Here is a 10,408-nt window from a genome sequence, read left to right as displayed (position 1 = left end):
TGCTCTCCTCACAGGAGCCAGTATCCTAAGAAAACTTTTACCTAGAGCTATATCTTTAGACTCTCACCCTTAGCACTCAGAGCAGAGCACTTCAGTCTGCAGGTGTGTTGATGATAATCAACAATCCATTGTAATGACGTGCTAATGTATTAACGGAATTTGGTCCTGCTCAGTGGAGTCAATGGTGAAATGATGAATTCCCATAAGTGTATTATTGACTAGGTATAGATGCATAATTTGAAAAATATTGCACACAGACATAGAGCACATGTTAATCTGCAAGTTTTCTGACTAGCTTTTTTTCCGGCCACGCCCCTTCACTTGGGCTGTTCTGTGCAACTTAGTTCCCTCCATTCTCTATATTTTCATGTACTTTATAAACTGAGTAGCAACAAATCATCCACCAAATTCCCATCCCATACAAACTCCAAAATAACTGATCCTGTACTAAGCCAGACATTGAGGAAGAATATGCTAAGAAGCCTTCTTTTCATAGTGAGGTTCAAAATTATATGACTTATCTACCTGTCTCCTCTTTGCCTAATGCCACACCAACCCAGGTCCCTCACACTGTTTCTCTGTTTTCCTAGGCTACTTATCCTACTAACACCATGGCCTTCCTTACAACACACAGAAAAATCAGTCCCTTGCTTCTTCACAAACATCAGTTTCAAACTCTGCAACAACCACCCCCACACACACACCCCTCCCCCAGGAGGCCCTCATCGTAAAGCAGATGGTTTAGCAAAGCCTCAGAGAAGTCTTTTAACTGCTATCAAGGAATTTGGCCACAGGATCAATAAAAGGTGGAGCAGGAAGAGGGAAATTTGGAGAGAAGTTCAGAGGCATGTAATGAAGAGGGGAAAAGAGACAAATTCAGCCTGTGGAGGTTACATCTTCCCATGGCAGGTCAAGGCAAGAGAAAGGCCCAGGAAGCTTAAGTCTCCTGGCAGGAACAGAGAGCTTCCACCTAGGGCTAGGACAGACTATAACATTTTCACATTACCTTTGCTTACTGACTGCAGCATCTCCCTGCAGCATGGGGGGAGTGTGCAGCCCCATGCCCTTCCTTTCCCACCAGGCTCTGTCAAGGCATCAAATTCTCAGCTTCTTAGTCACAACTTCATGCCTTTAGGACCAGGTCCTTGACAAGCACTACCTGTTTAAGCAAAGAAGTGGGAGGGGAAGTAAAATGTATAATGAATCACAATAAACTCACAGGGGTTTGATTGTGTAAATAAGAGTGATGTTTAGTCAACAGAGTGCATAAAGTTATAATACAATGGCAAGTTGAAAAGTGTGGATATATCTTTACCTAATCCCTGTGTAACCTAGACTTATTCTGGAACAAAATGTCTCCCAAGCATTGTCAGCTCAAGGTAATATTTGGAAAGTCATGAGGTGTCATGCAGATTGCATGATGCAGTTGCGTAAGATAACTTTAACCGAGTCAGCTTTTTTTGGGGTGTTATACATACATGTCAGATTCTTTTGACCTAGATGAAAAGTACATTTTTTTTTACTATTTCCCACCTCCTATAATGTTAAATGTTAACAACTAGCAGACTGATAATTAATAAGATATAATTATTTATAATAATATTTTTTATATAAATACTGCAATTAAAATTCCGGGGAAACACAGGGAAATGACAAGCAAGACTCCCAGAGACATAAGATTGATTTAGACAAGTAGGTACTGATAAGCATACTGCAGTGCGTAGAAAAGATATGAGAGGCAGAAGGACATCCATTTTTAGGTAATTATGAAGCATGCCTAAAGTTAAGATATTCCCTGCAGATGTTACCGTTTGTTTGTGGTTTTTTTTTTTGTTGTTGTTGTTTTTGTTTTGTTTTGTTTTGTTTTTAATTCCACATTAGGTACATGCTTTTTTCCATATAACAAAATTTTTGGGAAATCACTAGGAAAGATTTTCACAGTAAATCTTCACAAGTACTATGAGAAAATAAGAAACTACTTCTTCCAGAAGGAAACAAATAAAAATAGGCAACTGAAATGCTCAGAAAAGATACTGAGTTATGGAAATACCTCACAACACTTGTCAGATTGTGAGCTGCACTGTATAACCACAAGACAATATGGCTTAAGAAGTGATTTTACCAGGATCTCTTAGGGTGTGTTTAGATGGCGTAATGAGATTCCAACACATTTCTCAGATGCCTGAACATATTTATCCTGGCCACTGTATGCTAATCATCTGTGCATTTACTACAGGCCCTCATCCCAAACTTTCGATATGGCAATTCCAGCATACGCTTCTCTTGAAAGCAGACAAAATTCTTTTAAAATCATATTGACATGCATGATGCCTACCTCTGACTGTAGTCAGCAAAATGTTCTAGAGACTAGTCAGCAAATATTCTGGAGACTGCCTTCAGAAAATAAAAATACTCCCTTTGGGTTAGTATTCAAAACTCAGCCTCTGCTTTGGAAATGAGGCAAAGTAAACAAAGGAAACAAAGCAAGCAAGCAATGAGGCAAGAAGACAAGAAATAATAAAAGTAAATAAATAAACAAATAAAAAGAACATGAAATGAGAAATGAACATAAGGTTGGAGCAAGAAATTAGTTTTCTAATCCCTTTTAGGCTCCAACTTTAATAATTTCACAACCAATCTCAAATGCATAGAAGTTTTAAAGCTTGTTTCTATTTCTGCCAGCCAGTAACATCCAGTTTTGACCACACTTCCCTGAAAAGGAAGTGAAATGCTTGCTTTGGAGGTTCCCCAAAACAGCTCTGTCTCAGACTCATTACCAAGATAATTCAGGGTTGCCATCTTTTCAAGCACTACTCTTGTGCAGTTTACCCAATACATGTCAAAGATATGGTATCTCAAAAATAAATGCTGGTGGATTTTCATCTATAAATTCCTCAAAAAATTACGTATGGAGCAGCACCAAGGTGACCAAAAGAGAAACAAGAAGATATTAAGAGGGAGAAGGGGGTCAGAGGCAGGAGAACTACCCAGCATTGGGTTAGATGGGGGAGACTATCAGGGACACAGTTGGTTTACATAAGTAAACATCTTTTACTTATACATATATTATGTATACTGCTGCAGACCTAAAGAAGGGCTTTTTGGTTTGATTGCTTTCATTTAGCTATTACAGATAGCCCACAAGCTCTACACATGGAAATACCATCATTCTTCAATTTCTCCTTTGGGCAATGCTGCACTGAGTGATGGGTGGTTTGAGGAGATTGGTTGCATCCACTGATATGTGTACAAATCTGTACCATCTTTCTACCCCTTCTTTGCTGGGACAGCCAAGTCAGCAGTAAACTGGATGGTTGTAACCTACCTCTTGACTTCTCCCAAGTAAATACGTAATTTCTACCTCATAATACATGTCTTTGTTAATTTACTCTAGACCGGAATTTCTCTCACCCAGAGCCTTTGACTGTGAACCTCCACTCATCCACCATCAATCAGAATGTCATCTAAATGTTTACACTCAATATACAGAGAAAAATATGTCGTAGTTTCTAGGAAAACATTTAAATATGCAAAGTGTTCCAAAGACACGTTGTCTTTCAAAAATATAAACATATAATCTTTTTGTTCCAACTCTATCAATTGGAATAACTACCTAAAAAATACCCATTATCAGCTATGATGGTTCCACACACATTCACATTTCACCTTAGAATCATAGAATCATAGAATATCCTGAGTTGGAAGGGACCCTTAAGGATCATCAAGTCCAACTCTTGACACCGCACAGGTCTACCCAAAAGTTCAGACCATGTGACTAAGTGCACAGTCCAATCTCTTCTTAAATTCAGACAGTGACCACTTCCCTGGGGAGCCTGTTCCACCTTGTTTGACAGTAGAAAATGTTCCCATTTTATATGAGGATTTTAGCTTTAATTTCTACTGGGTTGGTTCTTTCCAATCTTTGGCCTATCTTTCTATCAATCTCTTCATTTTGCTTTAAGGCAGAAGAAAGAAACCTTATGGTAAATTCTCTGTCTTCTATACCTTGTGGAATGTTATTGTTATATGTGGAATCCTTTGAAATATGTCCTTAGGTGTATCTTGAAGGATTCTAGTCCTTCCTTCTTCCAAAAAATCATCTTCAGTAAACTAAGAGCTTGACATATTTTTAACCCAGTACTTGTTTTCACAGTGTTGTTAAAATTGTGGTGCAATTTCCAGATTATTATTTTTCCTACGCATGAGTTTCAAATATATCCTGCAATAAAGATAAACACTTATTTTTCACCACAATGTCTCTTCTTTTCAATAACATCACAGCTCATGCACCAACATCTATTGTAAAGTTAATAACTGGGCTGCCTTAGGCAGACAGTCATCTCTTCTGCTTCAGTGAAGTCCATTAGTTCTGTGAAAAGTTCATTCAAGCTGGAGTTGCTGTCACCATCATCTCCATCCAAAATCTTGTCAAGTGATAGCATCTATGTATCTTTTCCTGAGTATTTAGTTTATGGTGGTGAACTGATTGTCACAGCATGAGGAATGCCTGGAGCAGGACTTCTCTAAGTCAAAGTTCACATGCTTTCCTGCTACTGAACTCTTCAGAGGTATTTTGCCTTCTCTTATCGGACCTGGGGTATCAAATCACCTATATGGGTTACTGAGTCTCTATGTGCTCAGATTTCCTTGCATAGCAAATTCAAAACAGTCTTTTGGGGTTAATTCTGTATCTCTTATTACAGCTCCTCTATTTTTATTTTAAGTTTCAGTCTGACCTAGTCATCCACAAAACAATCCCCTGAATTGTCCTCCCAAGAACTGCAAGGTCAGCCCTTCACTTGATCAAAGCTGCAGCCCAATCTACAATTAAACATTCCTTTTCCCACATAATATTAAAAACCTTTTTTTTTCAGTGTTCCTTTTTTTTTTTGTTTGTTTGTTTGATTGATGGTTTGATTGGTTTTTAATTCTATACTTTTTAAATTTTTATAATGCAATCTCATATCTACCTTCTTCTGCCTTCTTTTCGTTGAAAACTGTTAAATGTAGCAGGGATACCAGGATCTGATCTCAAGAGAAAAATGTTCCTTTTTAATCGATTCCTGTTTCTTTGTCACTTCGCTTGCAATTGGAGAGTTAAGAGACACCTAAACCTCTCTAATAATTTTCTGTATATTCCAGTGACCAGTTACTTAATGTTGCAATTAGGATTATTTCTCCCAATATGCTTCTCCTCCTTGTAGCTTTTGAAGTAATCACCTTTACTTCTTCCAGTGATCAAAACAAATTTCTCCCTCTTAAGAGGTAATATATACCTATAGAGCTTCTCCTTCTGACTGCTGGTATGGGGGAACACAAAGAGTTCTAAAGATTGAATTCTCAACCCAGTAGCAGTCACTTAAATCTGACATCCATGGTTGTGAAGGTTGCACTTAGTGAAGTTTACTACACTCACAATAGCTCATCTCTAGAGAACAAGGTTTAGCCTCTGCAGTATCACATTGTGCTTATTGCATATGAGCCTTCAATGTTATTTGTAACAGCCTACCTGAACTGTTAGAGGTTAAAACAGATGGCCTTTGGGTGGAAGCCTCAGGAAATAATTAAGAGGCTGTCTGTCAATGAGATAAAAATAGTCTCAGACAACTTTTGTATATCTAGACAGAAGTCAATTTAATTGAACAAACAGATTAAACAACATAATCTTGCACGGGCCACGAGCAGGAGCACTGCTGTTTTATCACAACAGAAACAGGGAAGAAGAGGCTTTAGGAGTCAACTGATCCAAAATTGCTTTGGGCAATACATTTGGAGCCAAAGTTACATGATGTCCCATTCCTGAACGGTGGTATTTTTCTGTGTTTGTTTGTTTAAACAAATAATTGCCAAATTTGAGCCCTGCCAGAGAACAGCATGCAAAAGATCCCTCCCAAACCCAGCTCCAAAGGGCAGGCTAGATTTCAATCTATCACCATATCCCCAACAGTCAGTGATGTTCATGTAACACACTCCCTGCTAGTCTCTGTTTGATGTTTTTCAAGGTGCTCATAGCACTTGGATCCTTTTTGGAACCACAGGGTGTTTACTGTACCAACCACAGGAATACATTTCGTTATGAATTTCCCTGCCCATTTATAGAAAATATGTATACTGTCTGTTCTTGTAACAGGCTTCCTTAATAAATTAAAAAATAAATCTAGAAAAACAAAGCATTACCCTTCAATGACTTAATAAGATTTTGCATCATCATCACCATTATTATTATTATTATTAAAGTATCCCAGCAACAGAATAATAAAATTACACTGATGTGAGCAATTCACACACCTTTGATTAAGAATGTGTCAGCACTTTCCCGCATGAATCCTTCTTTTTGGTGGAATGAGAAGGAGTGGGAAAGAGATAAAAATCGCCTGCTGTTAATTCTTTGTGGGCTGCTCCCTGGCAGATGATGTTCTAACAGAGAAGCCGCTTCTTTATTAATCCACCTTTACAAAATAAATTAGCCTGAAACATTTATGATCTTGATTTTCAGGACTATATTTACATTTAATTTGCAGGCCCCAGTGACTGTCTGTTGGTTCAGTTTGCTTGCTAGCCACTTGTGTGAGGGCACATTTGCTGGTGCCATGCATGAATTCATGGAAACCAATGTGCTTTGTTGGGGTGACCCGGGTTTGCATAGCCTTGATCACTTGTATGCATCAAAATCTGTGGCAGAGCAAATCCTTCAGAGCAGTTTGCTACATGAAAATAGTAGTGCTCTAGAGCACGTGGAACAAAAGCCTGTGTCTGTAGAAGTTAAAGTCTGAAAAGAGACCAGAGTTACACCTTCAGGTGCCTGACTTATCCACTGTGATGTCTAAGAAGTAAGTAATTGGCTCTAGTAGGACAGCTCAGACACCTAGACTCCTAACACAAGCAAGAATTAGATCAGACACCTCCTGAAGGCAATTCTGGTCTCCTAGGTGCTAAGCCAGGAATTGTCTTGAGCTCACGGATAGGAAATGGTTCCAGTGAGGACAGGAGGTGGCAGAAAATCTTCATCCTTCTGTGACCTTAGCCCAGGTTATGCAGCAAAAACATTTGAGCATCAAGGCCCTTTGTATGAATAGTGCCATTGAAAACCAAAACAATAACAAAAGAGCGTAAAAGTACAGCCCTGGGAACGGATGGTCCCAGGCCCTCCTCCAACTGAGGGATTTCAAGCCTTGATCTCCCAACTGAGGTATGGTCTAAACACCAGCCTTCAAGGCAGGCCACATGGGGACTCGTTCTTCTCCTGTCCTTGTTGGCCCAGATGGCACATCCAAAATAGTAACACAAAGAGAATAAGGAAGAAAGAATATGATCCCTCAGCCATGTGGGAGAAGTGTGCAACTGAGAGAGGATCAGCCTGATTTGAGTTCTCTCTGTGCTGGCTCACTTACACATTTTCTACTAGATAGTTTGTCAATAAAAGCCATGAGTAATCTGGTCTGTGAGTCAGAGCTAGTCCTGTTGGTTGACAAATCCAGTTTAATGCTCACAAAAGAAGATATATTGCAACGCAAGTAGGGGTACCAATATCTTGCCTGTTAGCATATAGTGTTTACATTAACTCCTAGTGGTAACAGATAAGAAGCCCACGTTCATGCCAGTAAATTAACCGGTCCCATGGAGCATTGTGGGACACCAGAAATCTGTCATCTCCACTGTTTAACTGTGGAACATCTCGTGGCACATTTCTGGTTTGTGACAGTAACATGTCCCTGAGCAATTCTCAGGAATGGCCCTGGTGTTAACACAAGCCACGGCCAACTCCCAACAGGCAGCCTGGACGCAGCCACCCTCTTTTGAAGAGTAACAGAGTTTAATAATAGGGGATCTGTGCCAGAGAAGGGCTCTAGGCATGTTTTCTTTAGTGCTAGAGGTGTATCCAGTAGGAGTTAGTGTGCAAAGAGCTGTACGAACAAATACAGGATTGTCTCTGAAGAGAAGGAGGCTCTGTCCCAGGCAGTCTGTAGCTATGTTCTGCTGCTTCTTCATTTACAGTTTGCTCTTCAGAATAAATTCCATGTGCTGAGTTTCAGTAATGCTGTGTGCCTGCAAAATAGTCATGCAGTGGCTAGAAATGATGGAAAAGAGACCAGTGCAATGTAGCAGTTCAAAAGGAAAAGGTTGAAAATTTCAAAAAAAACAGAGATTGACTCAGAAGAACACAATTCCAGAGCTGCCCCACACATAATGCCGCCAGTAAGGATGGACAGCTGAAAACCACAACCTGAATTACTGTTCTGTACCAAGTGGTGTGATTATTACATATGCATCAGAGTTTGTGGGCAATGCAGAGGAATCCTGGAAGTATTTTAAGCAGCGGTTTTCACAATTTATGGCTGTGAAAGATACAGAGTTAATGAACAACACAGGGAAAGTGACCTTGTTAACTCTTTCACAGATGCTTATCCGAGATCTCTTTGGCAGAAAGGAGAGACTTTTCCCTGGGCCTTTATGTAGATCTAAGATTAACAGAGTTTTTAGGGGTAACAACAACAAAGAAATACTTATTCTGAACTTGCATATGGGAAGAAAAACATTGACAGACATTCAGAGTCCAAGTGTATCCCAGCAAGGAACAGCAGCCAGTATTTTCAAAAATCAGCTGGATACCTATGCTCCTACTTTGTCAGGTAAATACGTGTCCTGATTTTCAAGAGGGTTCCCACTAGCCTGCAATGGCAAGCTCTGATTTACAGAGCTGATGACCTGGTCCATCACGGCTTCTTGGAGGACCTGGGAGATCTCAAGGAGTCCCAGAGCTCAGAGGCTGCGTGCAGTCACGCTCGGCTTGCCACAAGTGATAAAGCACAATGCAGATCCTCATAAAGGGGGTCATTGGACATAAATAATTGGACACACTGGTGGAAACAGGGAGCAGAAGAAGGAGTGTGGGTCTTGGCAGCTGCCAAGGAGGGCTGCGTGAGCCTGGGAAGAGACTGCAGAACTGGAAGAGCCACAGTGTTGGATTACCCGACCCAGATATCAGAGATGTCTCCAATTCAATTTCCCATAAGAAGCCTACTATGTGTTACATTTCAAGAGAGAGCACAGTATATAACTCCTGTACTTCTCCAAATCACATGAAATGTGAAGCAGAAACGCACAGCAATGCAGCCGTTCTTCCCATGGCTTGTAATTTTGGTTTCAGTTCAGTTACTAACATGTCAACCTTTCCCTTCCATCATCCATTAATAGTTCCAGGATGGTACTTTTGTCTGAAAAGTGGTTGTTTCCAGCAACAGATGTTGGTCTGCTCTAATACCAGTAGCAAGCATAGCAAGCATTCATAGATTTGAAACTGCCTTTCTGAGAGTGGCAGACTGCACGCAGGATACCTCCCCAAATGAAAAAGATGAATGTCCTGAAGCGTATGGTAGACTCACTTCCCATGCTGGGAAGATGCAATCTTCTCTCAAAGAGGAAAAGGATTTTGTTTTCTTTGTTTTTGTTCCAAGTGACATAGCAACATCTACCTGAATCCAGACAGTAATTGCGACTGATACCTATCAGGATATGTAACATTATACAACAGGATTTGACATAGCACATAGGGAACATAGTCATTTTGTTAAGAGCTGGGTGGTTACCAAAAATGCATACAATAATTTAGGGTCAGGATTCTTGTCTGGCTCTATGTCCTTCAGATAACTGTGTTATAGAACAGTTAGTGGCACCCAGAACCATGCAGACTCTGAACTTTCTAATTCAACAGCTGCACTGAAATGCTTTGTGTAGTTGTCTCATTAGCTCCAAACGTATTTGCCTGTGTAATAGTTTAATAAAATCAAATAGCTAAGTATCACTGGGGGGAAGGGCATTGTACAACTAAAAAGTCTTGTTCTACTTGAAACAAAACTTTTTTACTTCATTTTACTAATATTTTACTTACTTTTTACATATCCTTTGTTCTCCATTTTTTCCAAGTTTTCTAGTTTCTTTCTAACTGAAAAGTTCAAAAGGTTTTTATTTTCTCTAAATATTTATTTTCTTATTCATCTGAAGCTCCAGAGGACCTTGACAGGACGTGAGACAGCTGGAAGATGCAAAGGACTTAGAGAGGCAGGTAGCTCATCATTGATACATAGACCATGAAGAAACTTCCCCCAGGTATCATCATGGTGTGCTGCAGCCATTGGGCTTGTTCTCCCCACAGCGAGGGCAGCTGGCCAGACTCATTCCCATCAAGCTGTTTGGGTAAATTCTCCTTTCCGAGGAAAGAGCGTGATGATACTTGTCTCTTCCATCACCTGGCAGTTGCTGTTTTAAATGCCTACATTTTGCAATGAGTTCTGAATTATCTTCCAAAATTATACATGGCATCTCCCATCTGGCACTGATGTCAGCATGGCATATGTTTACCCAGGAACCTGCAGAGCACTCTGAACTTCTACAAGGGGGAAATCAGCTT

Source organism: Anas platyrhynchos, chromosome 2, assembly GCF_047663525.1.
Source record: "Anas platyrhynchos isolate ZD024472 breed Pekin duck chromosome 2, IASCAAS_PekinDuck_T2T, whole genome shotgun sequence".
NCBI lineage: Eukaryota > Metazoa > Chordata > Aves > Anseriformes > Anatidae > Anas > Anas platyrhynchos.
This window is presented reverse-complemented; position numbering follows the sequence as displayed.